Source organism: Somniosus microcephalus, chromosome 8 (genome assembly GCF_052327205.1).
Source record: "Somniosus microcephalus isolate GS21.2 chromosome 8, FLI_Smic_1.0, whole genome shotgun sequence".
Lineage (NCBI taxonomy): Eukaryota > Metazoa > Chordata > Chondrichthyes > Squaliformes > Somniosidae > Somniosus > Somniosus microcephalus.
This window is the reverse complement of record NC_140994.1, coordinates 62,836,051-62,849,159: the sequence shown is the minus strand read 5'-3', so window position 1 is coordinate 62,849,159 and position 13,109 is coordinate 62,836,051. Positions and strand designations below refer to the sequence as shown.

At 45.5% G+C, this 13,109-nt stretch overlaps 1 protein-coding gene and 1 long non-coding RNA gene across 2 annotated transcripts in view; one reads left to right on the top strand and one right to left on the bottom strand.

Moving 5' to 3' along the window:
• plce1 (phospholipase C, epsilon 1) overlaps positions 1 to 13,109 on the bottom strand; it is an 819,762-nt gene that overhangs the window by 670,900 nt on the left and 135,753 nt on the right. The gene's annotated exons all lie outside the window — the stretch shown is intronic.
• LOC147113569 (uncharacterized) lies at positions 2,757 to 9,264 on the top strand. Its single transcript, XR_015079229.1, has 2 exons — positions 2,757 to 2,954; positions 8,927 to 9,264. It is a non-coding gene; the product is annotated as an uncharacterized LOC147113569 (long non-coding RNA).

Genomic DNA, 13,109 nt, shown 5'->3' with positions numbered 1-13,109 from the left:
GATGTAATAGCTGAGCACTTGGAAAACAGTGACAGGATCGGACAAAGTCAACATGGATTTACAAAAGGTAAATCGTGCTTGACTAATCTACTGGAATTTTTTGAGGATGTAACTGGTAAAATAGATAAGGGAGAACCAGTGGATGTGGTATATTTGGACTTTCAGAAGGCTTTCGATAAGGTCCCGCATAAGAGGTTAGCATGTAAAGTTAAGGCACATGGGATTGGGGGCAAGGTATTGACTTGGATAGAGAACTGGTTGGCAGACAGAAAGCAAAGAGTTGGAATAAATGGGTCTTTTTCTGAGTGGCAGGCAGTGACTAGTGGGGTACCGCAGGGATCGGTCCTTGGACCCCAGCTATTCACAATATATATTAATGATCGAGACGAGGGAATTAGATGTAATATCTCCAAATTTGCAGATGACACAAAGCTGGGTGGGCGTGTGTGCTCTGAGGAGGATGCCAAGAAACTCCAGGACGATTTGGACAGGTTGGGTGATTGGGCAGAAGCATGGCAGATGCAATATAACGTGGATAAATGTGAGGTTATCCACTTTGGTGGCAAAAACAGGAAGGCAGATTATTATCTGAATGGCAATAGATTGGGTGAAGGGGAAGTGCAATGAGACCTGGGTGTCCTTGTGCACCAGTCACTGAAGGTAAGCATGCAGGTGCAGCAGGTGGTTAAGAAGGCAAATGGTATGTTGGCCTTCGTAGCGAGAGGCTTTGAGTACAGGAACAAGGATGTCTTGCTGCAGTTGTACAGGGCCTTGGTGAGACCACATCTTGAGTATTGTGTGCAGTTTTGGTCACCCTATCTGAGGAAGGATGTTCTTGCCATGGAAGGAGTTCAGCGAAGATTCACCAGGCTGATACCTGGGATGGCAGGAATGACGTATGAGGAGAGATTGGGTCGATTGGGCTTGTACTCGCTGGAGTTTAGAAGAATGGGAGGGGATCTCATTGAAACTTATAAAATTCTGACAGGACTGGACAGAGTAGATGCAGGAAGGATGTTCCCGATGGTCGGGGAGTCCAGAACCAGGGGGTCACAGTCTAAGGATAAAGGGTATGCCATTTAGGACAGAAATGAGGAGGAATGTCTTCACCCAGAGAGTGTTGAACCTGTGGAATTCTCTACCGCAGAAGGCAGTGATGGCCAATTCAATAAATATATTCAAGAAGGAGTTGGATATATTTCTTAAGGCTAAAGGGATCAAGGGGTATGGGGAGAAAGCAGGGACCGGGTACTGAATTTGGATGATCAGCCATGATCACATTGAATGGCGGAGCAGGCTCGAGGGGTCGAATGGCCTACTCCTGCTCCTATCTTCTATGTATCTATGTCTATGTAGACACTGTGCACATGTGTGAGCATCCCTGACACAGAAAGCACACTGTGCAGGTACCACATGTTAAGGGTGCCAGCTGTCCCCTCTCTAAATTAAAACACTAAGGGCTAGAAATTCAGTGGGCTTTGCGCCCAGTTACCGCCCAAATAGGGTTTCTGCGCCAGTGTAAGAGGGTGCGCTGATATTCAGCGCTGCGGTAATGGCGGCGGTAGCCGGTAGCGCTGCGCCGACACCGATGACGTCATCGGTGTGCGCAGTGCCCCAGTTCCGCCCCGCTTCCGGCCCAAACCCCATATTTAGTTGCGGCCACCTCTTCTGCAGCGGCCGCAAACAGCGATTGAAAAACGGGGCCGTACTGCTGCGCTACTGGGGCGCTTTAAGGTGGAGGTGCGGCCGGCCGCTTTTTCGGCGGCCGCCTGCCCACACCTCCTTCCCCGGCCTCCTCCACCCGCCCCCCCCCCGCAGCATTGCCGGCTGCTTTCCGCGAACCCGGCACTTCTCCGTGGTGCCGGGCTCATTTGCCGGCACAATCCAGCGGCGATCTCCCCGTTGCAGGCACCTCCACCTTAAGAGAAGGAGGAGGCCTGCAGTACCGCAGCCTGCCGCACCGCATCGGGTGGCGCAGCGGCACTTAGGGCGCTGATATTCAGTTTCAGCGCCCCAAGCGGTGGCGGGCACACCCTGGAATAGCGCCCGGTTCCGACTTGGGGCGCGAAAAGTGAATATTTGACGGTCGCACATGGCTCCGCGCCCAGCGCTAACTTTTGGCCGTTAGCCAGCTGGCAGGGCCATAGTGAATTTCTAGGCCTAACTGTTAAGAAAAAAACAAAGTCAAGCACAACAACTTGGTGATATAACCCCTCAAATATAACTTTAGGCTAACTGTATCTATAGGCTGAACACCACTGGATCTTCTCACGGCACTAGTCTCTCACTGCTCAAGGTTCATCTCTTGGACATAAACTCAAAATTATATTCTCTTCATTTACACAACAGCTCAGCTATCAGAGGAAGAAAAGACTGAACAGTCAATTGCAATAGCTACTTAATTAATTAACTAATTAACCTATTATTGGTAGAAATAAACCTGTTAAACAGTTCCTAATATTGCACAGCTAAAATGCAAGTCAAAAAAATGTAACGCAATAAATAAGGAAAAATATAGTTCTTGCCCCACTCACACCCACTGATGCTAAACTTCACTGGTCCTTTGCACTCCACTCATGTCTTGCTGTATGAGTGTGTGGCACTGGATTTGGGGGTGGGAGGATTTTTACCCTCTGACCCTCACCTGTATGATCTGGGAGTTCTGTGTATTTCAATATTTATTGGCCCAGTAATTCGGGTCCCAACGCATGAGTAAGCACCGTGTACTCACGCGTGGGACCGATGGAATTGCCGGTTTTCTGCATGCACAGCACATGCGCGGGAAACCGGCATTTCCGATCCTCTGAACCAAGGGGTTCAGAGGTCAAACGCGTGCATGCAGGAGTCTGCGCGTGCGCGCCGAAATTCCTTTTTTTTTTACAGGGTTGCCCGTGCAATAAGGCCTCCAGTTTTTACGCGAGAAAAAAGCAGACGTAAGTACTTCGTTTTAAAAGGTAAGTGGTCTATTAATTAAAGTTAGAATTTTTTTCCACAGGTTTATTATTTTTTAAGGCTTTACAGTAAGGTAAGTGTATTTTTAGAACCGATTTGTTAAAAAATTATTTTTTTCAAAAATTTGAATAATTGTTTAAATTACTTTTTTACAGTTATAGTTCATTTAATTAGTGGGATGCTTTTTTAACTTTTATTTGAAGTTTAGGTACTGTTTTGGGCGCCCGGAGTTTTCATGAGTTTGACAGTTCTTACTATCAAACACATGAATGAACTTTTGCAACCTCCGATTGGTTGCCCAGTGCTCACGTGATCCCAGCCAGCTCATCGAACTAACTACGCCGCTGGATCATACAAGCACAGCGCGCCGGGAGCTGAACTGGGCCACTGACAGGAAATCCACGCAGGGCCAGGCTTCAACTGTCGGCGCGCTATGTAAGTGTAGGTCGGGGGCTTGCACCTGCGGGAAGCCCCCGACACCAATTTCTGGGCCAATATATTCCTTTAACAGTTCACTTGCTTCACTAAGACATCGCCAGCCAACCTACGCACTCAGAATAAGAAGCTTTCACTAGTCTATCATATTGATGAAGATAGCAGGTTAGAATCATAGAATCATAGAATAGTACAGCACAGAAGGAGGTCATTCAGCTTAGAGTCTGTGCCAACTCTTTCAAAGAGCAATCCAGTTAGTCCCTCTCCCCTGCTCTTTCCCATATCCCTGCAATTTTTTCTACTGCAAGTATTTATCCAATTCCTTTTGAAGGATACAGTTGAATCTATATCAACCACCCTATCAGCCAGTGCATTCCAAATCCTAACCACTCGTTGCATAAAAAGGTTTTCCCTCATGTCACCTCTGGTTCTTTTGCCAATCACCTTAAATCTGTGCCCTCTGGTTATCAACCCTTCAGACATTGGAAACAGTTTCTCTTTCTATCTAAATCCTTCATGACATTAAACAAATATCCTCCTCGCCTTCTCTGCTCCAGGGAGAGCAACCCCAGCTTCTCCAGTCTATCCACGTAACTGTAATCCCTCATCCCTGAAACCATTCTAGTAAATACCTTCTGTACCCTCTCCAAAGCCTTCACATCCTTCCAAAATGCGATGCCCAGAATTGGACACAATGGGCTTAATTTTGACAGGGGTAGTCTGCGTAGGCGGGCAGCATTTCTGTCATGGAAAGTTAGACTTGAACTCTGTGCTTGGCACTTCAGTGCTAATCACAGGAGAGTCAGTTCATATAATTCACATTGTAATAATACTGAAACTAAGCAGAACAATCTACAGAGGCCTGCCTGCGTACTGCCAAATGGAAAATCTCACCAAGTGATAAATTTAAGATGGGAAGTTCCTTAAATAATACATACGCTTTGGTAAATTAATAGCTTGCTACTTGCATCTGAGCAAAATAATACATTGGAGTGATCTGTATGGCAAGCAAAGAACATAAAATCTCACTCAATGCTGGTGACATTCTTTGTATCATCTCTCACCCACACATTCTCTCCCTTGTGTTTTGGATTCTGAGCAGTAGTTTGACTATCTGTCACGTCTAACATCAATGATACCAATTCAGAAGTTATGGTTACATCCTGTAGACTGTGATTCTTTTTCTTTTCACATGACCAGATTCAGACCTCTGTTATCTCTACTGTGCCAACCTCTCTCCCTTTTCAAGGTAGTTTGTGAGGACATGGATCATGGGACTCATCTCCAACAATCTCCTTTGATGTTACGAAGTTGAATATTTTAGCTAACTCACTTAATCTATTTCAGATGGTCCCAGATCATACACCAAAATGTATTGTTCGTGACCCTGATCACTGGTTATTGTTTTACATCTGGTGCCCTCATTAAAGATTTATTGAGTGGGGAATGGTTCTCCCATGTTGCTTATTTCACGACTGGACTATATAACATAGGTCTGTGACTGGATTGGCCCTCTGCTTCCTCAATACATTTATGGGTGGTGAAAGAATAGGTAAATCTGAATAAAATCTCTAGACTAATCAGATCACTCATTTGACATTTGTTGTGAACTCCAGTATTTCAACACCCATGAGATCCCATTGTGTTGGAGAACACGCGTAACCGGTCATCACTTCCACATTCCATGGGTCCTGTCCAATTGCTCCCTTACGTGGGTCAATCCTGAGAATTCTCCCTTAATGGCATGAAGATTTTAGTTATTGGCCTGAGTTGGATCTTTTGCACCCCCCTCCCCTCCCCTTCCCTCTTTTGGAAGGAGAAGCAGTTATATTGTATACAGCACCAGCTTTCTATCGACCCGGTGAGATCTGCTCATTTTCACAAGAAATGAGGGATTGATTCTGACATGGACATTTCAGACAGGCATTTGGAGGCCATTCCCAGAACTTCTACCCGAGAGGAAATCCAAGATCCTATGCAAACAAAATGGGATCTGGATAGGTTTGGAAAAGAGGCTGATGAGTGACAAGTGGTGTTTAATGTGGATAAATAAAAGGTAATGAAACTAGAAAAGGAAAATATACAGTGGGAATATAAACTAAATGGCTCTAGGCTACAAGCACAAAATTCCTGGAATTCCCTATCTAACAGCAATGTGGGAATACCTTCAACTACAGACTGTAGTAGTTCAAGGCGGCAGCTCACCACCACCTGCTCTTGGGTGCATAGTGGTTAGCACTGTTGCCTCACAGCACCAGGGACCCGGGTTCGAATCCGGCCTCGGGCGACTGTCTGTGTGGAGTTTGCGCATTCTCCCCGTGTTTGCGTGGGTTTCCTCCGGGTGCTCCGGTTTCCTCCCACAGTCCAAAGATGTGCGGGTTAGGTTGATTGGCTATGATAAATTGACCCTTAGTGTTAGGGGGATTAAATACGTGGGGTTACGGGGATAGGGTGGGATATGTGTTGGTGTAGGGGTTACGGTGATCGGGTGGGATATGTGTCGGTGCAGGCTCGATGGGCTGAAATGGCCTCTATCTGCACTGTGGGGTTTCTGTGATTTCTGTGAACTAGGGATAGGCAACAAATTCCAGCATTGCCAGCGATGCTCACATCCCTAGAATGAAATTAAGAACAACACAGGAGAAGAATCTGGAATATTTATGGATATTCCATATATATTTCATAAATATTCCATAAATATTCCAGTTTATGAAGAAAGGTTGAGCAGGTTGGGCCTACACCCATTGGAGTTTAGAAGAATAAGAGGGGATCTTATTGAAACATATAAGGTTCTGAAGGGGCTTGACAGGGTAGATGCAGCGAAGATGTTTCCCCTCATGGGGAATCTAGAACTAGGGGGCATAATTTCAGAATAAGGGGGCACCCTTTTAAATTGGAAATGAGGAGGAATTTCTTCTCTCAGAGGGTCGTGAATCTTTGGAATTCTCTTCCCCAGAGAGCTGCGGAGGCTGGGTCATTGAATATATTTAAGGTGGATATGGACAGATTTTTGAGCGATAAGGGAGTCGAGGGTTATGGGAAGCGGGCAGGGAAGTGGAGTTGAGGCCAAGATCAGATCAGCCATGATCTTATTGAATGACAGAGCAGGCTCGAGGGGCCAAATGACCTACTCCTGCTCCTATTTCTTATGTTCTTATGTTTATGTTCATGGAAACCAACAGTGCAGTGTGTAACAGCAATAAGGAAAGCTAACTGGATTCAGGGATAGACAACCAGAGAGATGGAGCATAAATACCAGAAGGAAAGGATGATTCACTACAAAGCCCTGGCATAGCCACACCCTGAGAATGGTGCATAATTCCAATCACTGTACTACAGCAACGATACCCAGGCATTGGAGGCAGTGCAGAAAACGGCAACCAAATTGATACCCAGCAAAAGGCAACTGAGCTATTAGGAGAGGTGGGAAAGTCTGAGAGTGTTTATTCTGAAGTAGAGAATATTCAGGGGAGATATTCAAGGGACTAAGTACATTAAATTTCAATATGTTTGAGATTGCAAACTCAAAAACCAGGGGATGTGGCCTCAAGCTTAGAAGAGGGAATGTGCACAGGCAGTTTAGATGTAAACACTTTACGCAGTGGATGGTGAATGTGTGGAGGGGACTGTCCTGGGAGCCTGTGGAGGCAAATAATTTTATGGGAGAGTTGGGTAGATATTTGAGGGAAATTAAGAATGATAGATTTTGGGATCAGCCAGATGGATCCCAGAGTCGTTTCTAGACTTGCACTCTCCTTTGTAGAGGATCTACCCAACACCAGACTGTCTACACTGCTGGTGATTCGAACTTCCGAATTTGCTGGCTACATTTGACCAGATCAGCACCCTCGTGCACATTTTATGGACATATTCCAGGGGTCCACGAAGGTTAGGCTATGATTTTGAATGTGGTATTGAATCCAACCTACTTCACTATGTGCTGGAGTACCAATGGGAATCCTCTTGTGTTCCAGTTTGGGGCACCAGAACTGTTCATTGATAGATTGCAGCCTTTTATTGTCAGACTGCTATGCCTCTGCAATCCAGAGAGATCATGGTAGATAGCCCAAGCAGAAATAATCCTGTCTTTTCTCATGAGTAAGTGGGGGGTTGGGGGTGGAGAATGTCCAGGTTAATGTCAATATGGTTCTGCTTTGGTTGTCCCTTGGTGGAATTATGGGTGGCCCTTGTTTTGTTGCCACCTAGTTGTAGGCTTTCTATGCAGTGTTTCTTGATTTGCTCTGCGGGTCTGTGCTGTTCCCCTCCAACAGCCCAATAGTACTCTTTTAGTTGCAGTTGTTTCCTCTCTTCCGTGTGATGTCGAGAGTCTTCTCCACATTTTATTTGGCAGCTGTTCGACTCACATCCTTCCCTTAGTTTCCCAGAACTTTCTTTTTGCCTGCTATACTCTGCACTATACCTGATTCACCAAGACTTCTCCTTATGGATCTAATTGTATGTACCTTGATTGCTATTGTTAAATGTTAAAGGTTTGCCTGCTTTCCTGTTTGGTTTAGAAGTTATTTGTAATGAATTACTTTTTTCCATCTGTATTTGTTCCAGTTTTATTTTTGCAACATTTCTATAAACAGTTTATTAAAATACTTTAAAGGTCTATGTAACAATACTTAACAGCATTTAAGTGAAAAGACACAGGTACTGTAAATTTTAAACAAGACCAAGTAATTATCCATGTAATCAACATGAACATGTTGCTAGTCATCAAGTGGGTATGAATGCCTCTCTATAATTCCAAATATCATTCGGGCTCAGCAGACCACCCCCTATATTAACCATGAGGGCAGGCAATCTGCTCCCAGATCTCTGTCAAAGTCACTGTTCAGCTGGCCATTAGAAGGTGTGTGACAGCAGCTAGCAATCAGTGTCCTACTCCTATAGGGGGCCTCTGGTGTTCAGCTTGCACCTTCCGACAGCCGAGAGCTCACCAAAATGGGGACATCAAACATATGATATTGTGCGTTGGTGCTACAACCAGCTGTGCCATTAATCCACCCTAAATTGTTGATAACTTTGCAGATTATGATAACTCTTGCCCTTCTGAAGTGCTGATAGCTGTAACTGTGCCAGACAGGAACAATATACAATGCAGAGCTAGTCAAGAATCCAGACCTAATTTAGCGACACATTCTAATCCAGCAGGGATCTGCTGTTCTTGCCTGGCTCTGCCAGAGAACAGCATGTATAATGCTTTGCCGATAAGCAATGACCTGTTCAGCAGTGATTCAATCATCTGAACACATTGGTTGAAGACAAACACATTTCCATGGAACATGACACAAATGTTCTGTAACTTCTGCTGGATTGTCAGAGGTCAGAAAACAAATCAGCAGCTTGCTCAATCAAACCTGTACACACAGTAAATCAATCACCAAGACTGGCATTCAAACTGAAAGGTTAATTATGCAGTAACACAATACCACTGTACCGCCATACAGCAGACCAGATCTATGACCTCTTTGTACAATGGGTGTGGGCTCAGGAAGGATGTGATAACATTAGTATTTTACTGTTTCCCCAGGGCTGTTCTCAGTACTTGACGTGCTATCATACTGCAGCTCTCGCTCTTCATTCAACAACGGCACTGCCGATATTCGCAATTGCACGAGAACTTACTGAGAAAGAAAAATAGAGGATGGAATTCAACTTGGGCGGCAGTGCGAAGCGGGCGTGAGCTAATCGGAAGCTCGTCTTACAGTCCGCTCGATTGAAGTCCATGGAAGAGAGAATTGGGCGGTGCATGAAACAGGCTGCCGATTCACTATCACCGGCTTTGCACCACCACCCAAGATTTCACCCTCATTGTTCCTCTGATCCCAGTGAATTGTGTGCATTAAAACAATAATCACACTCAATAAATCGCTGCAGCAATGATATAACCTGATGAAAAATGAACAAAAATTATCTCCCTCAAGCCATATACTATTACCATAATCCCATAAACAGCATGCAATGTAATATTCTCTCCGATCTCCCCTCATGACCTCTCTGTGCTCATCTTGTCCACAAGACCCACCTCCTGCTCCCTTGACCCTATTCCCACCCAACTTCCTTTTCTGGCTCCCATGTTAGCTGATATTGTTAATGGTTCTCTCTCCTCAGTTATTGTCCCCCTCTCCCTCAAATCTTCCATCATCACCCCTCTCCTCAAAAAACCAACCCTTGAACCCTCCATCCTTGCAAACTACTGCCCCATCTCCAACCTCCCTTTCCTCTCCAAAGTCCTTAAACGTGTTGACGCCTTCCAAATTCGTACCCATCTTTCCCGCAATTCCATGTTTGAATCAGGTTTCCGCCCTTACCACAGTACCGAAACGGCTCTCATCAAAGTCACAAATCACATCCTTTGTGACTGTTACAAAGGTAAACTATCCCTCCTCATCCTTCTTGACTTGTCTGCAGCCTTTGACACGGTTCACCACTCCATCCTTCTCCAACGCCTCTCCACCGTCGTCCAGCTGGGTGGGACTGCATTCGCCTGGTTCCATTATTATCTATCTAATCGTAACCAGAGAATCACCTGCAATGGCTTCTCTTCCCGCTCCTGCATCGTTACCTCCGGTGTCCCCCAAGGATCTATCCTCGGCCCCCTCCTATTTCTCATTTACATGTTGCCCCTTCCAATGCACTCCTGGCTGGCCTTCCACATTCCACCCAACGTAAACTTGAGGTCATCCAAAACTCAGCTGCCCGTGTCCTAACTCACACCAAGTCCCGTTCACCCATTACCTCTGTGCTCGCTGACCTACATTGGCTCCTGGTTAAGCAACGCCTCGATTTCAAAATTCTCATCCTTGTTTTCAAATCCCTCCATGGCCTTGCCCCTTCCTGTCTCTGTAATCTCCTTCAGCCCCACAAACACCACCGCCCGCCCCCCCGTGCCCCCCCAACCCCCGAGATATCTGCACTCCCCTAATTCTGCCCTCTTGATCATCCCTGATTATAATCGCTCAACCTTTGGTGGTCGTGCCTTCTGTTGACTAGGCCCTAAGCTCTGGAATTCCCTGCCTGAACCTCTCCATCTCACTACCTCTCTTTCCTCCTTTAAGAGGCTCCTTAAAACCTACCTCTTTGACCAAGCTTTTTGTCACCTACCCTAATTTCTCCTTATGTGGCATGGCGTTAAATTTTTTGTCTTAAAATACTCCTGTGCACGCCTTGGGACGTTTTACTACGTTAAAGGCATTATATAAATACAAGTTGTTGTTGTTGTTATTTATGCCTTTATGCTAATAAAGAGGGAATCCTTAACACATCATGGAACAACAACAACGTGTATTTATATAGCGCCTTTAATGTAGTAAAACGTCCCAAGGCGCTGCACAGGAGTATTATAAGACAAAAAATTGACACCAAGCCACATAAGAAATTAAGGCAGAGGACCAAAAGCTTGGTTAAAGAGGTAGGTTTTAAGGAGCGTCTTAAAGGAGGAAAGAGAGGTAGCAAGGCGGAGAGGTTTAGGGAGGGAGTTCCAGAGCTTAGGGCCGAAGCAACAGAAGGCACGGCCACCGATGGTTGAGCGATTATAATCAGGGATGCTCAAGAGGGCAGAATTTGAGGAGCGCAGATATCTTGCGGCGGGGGGGGGCGGAGGGGGTTGTGGGGCTGAAGGAGATTACAGAGATAGAGAGAGACGAGGCCATGGAGAGATTTGAAAACAAGGATGAGAATTTTGAAATCAAGGCATTGCTTAACCGGGAGCCAATGTAGGTCAGCGAGCACAGGGGTGATGGGTGAACGGGACTTGGTGCGAGTTAGGACACGGGCAGCCGGGTTTTGGATGGCCTCAAGTTTACGTAGGGTAGAATGTGAGAGGCCAGCCAGGAGTGCATTGGAATAGTCAAGTCTAGAGGTAACAAAGGCATGGACGACGGTTTCAGCAGCAGATGAGCTGAGGCAGGGGTAGAGGCAAGCAATGTTACGGAGGTGGAAATAGGCAGTCTTAGTTATGCCACGGATATGTGGTCGGAAGCTCATTTCAGGGTCAAATATGACACCAAGGTTGAGGACAGTCTGGTTCAGCCTCCGACAGATGCTAGGGAGAGGGTTGGAGTCGGTGGCTAGGGAATGGAGTTTGTGGCGGGGACTGAAGACAATGGCTTCAGTCTTCCCAACATTTAATTAGAGAAAATTGGAACACGAAGCCCAGCAATGTGAGGAACCTTTCATTACAATTTTTCTTAATTCCTTTTTTACATAATTACATTTTGCCCCAACGTGCTGCTCTCCTCTCCTGAAGGTGATGACTGTTAACTGCTGCCAGTTTCCACGGGTATCAGCAGCCCCCCCACCAATATCCCTTAAGTGGCCGTCCTTGACATGTGAGCGTGCACTGTGATTGCCAACAGGCCAATTGTGGAGGGCATGACAGTCAAGCCCAATTCTATTCTCACCCACCATTTCCACACACACACTTGCAGCAGGAGTCACTGGATAGTGATCGAGACTAGAAGCTGATTTCTCTCTTCTCTAGCCTTCTGTCTAAGAGCTGAAAAGTGGTCACAGAGCACAAATTGAACCTGGACCTTCTAAGTGGTTTCATTTAGCATCACACTACATGGATCATTTACTGCACTAAGCCATTGAGGGAGCTCAGAAAGCTAAGCTTAATTATCCTAAAAACAGACAATTCTTTTTACGATAAGAACTACAGAATTAAAAAGCTGTTCATCATTCAACTGTGTGTGTAAACCCAGCTCCGTTGCAGGACCCGGTTCCATAGCTCCTCCTATCAAGGTTATCAAATACAATTCATTCAGACTTGGTAGAATGCAGCTTTTGATTGGTCAAACATTGCACCTTCAAAAGATGATCGATGATCGCCTTGTGTGACAAGTACATTGTAATGCTGAATTCTCAGGACTGTGCCTAGCAGATTAAAGCTTCACACAAAACAGCCAGCCGGGACCCTCAGACAAAGTGAGAGACAAGCACAGAATCAGTGACAGCTCTATTTTTTTCTTCGTTCCATGAGAAAAACAAAGATGCACTAACTAAAAATAAAATGGGCTGTACGATAAAGGCATTGTATAGTCTTCTCATGTGTATTCCTTTACATGACTTGCTGTGGACTGTATCTTTAAGAGACACCTCTGACATCTGCACAGTGGAGTGCTCCTTTAATAATGCCTGGCATATGAATGAAAATGGACAAAGGCCTTAGAAATCTAGGAGAGCACCATTTGCTCCCATTTCCCTGAACCAAGCTGAATGTCACCCCTGTACTCTCTGGGAAGAAGCTGAAGTGGCAGCAGAAAAAGAAAAAAAAAGACTTGCATTTATATAGCACCTTTCACGACCACTGGACGTCTCAAAGCGCTTTAGAGCCAATGAAGTACTTTTTTTTTTGGAGTGCAGTCACTGTTGTAATGTGGGAAACGCGGCAGCCAATTTGCGCACAGCAAGCTCCCACAAACAACAATGTGATAATGACCAGAGAATCTGTTTTTGTTATGTGGACTGAGGGATAAATATTGGCCAGGACACCGGGGATAACTCAAAAGCAAAACACTGCGGATGCTGGAAATCTGAAATAAAAACAGAAAATGCGGGAAATACTCAGCAGGTCAGGCAGCATCTGTGGAGAGAGAAACAGAGTTAACGTTTCAGGTCGATGACCCTTCGTCAGAACTGGAAAAAGCTGGAGATGGAACAGGTTTTTAAGCAAGTGCAGGGACAGTGAAAGGGGGGAGGAGAGGAAAGAA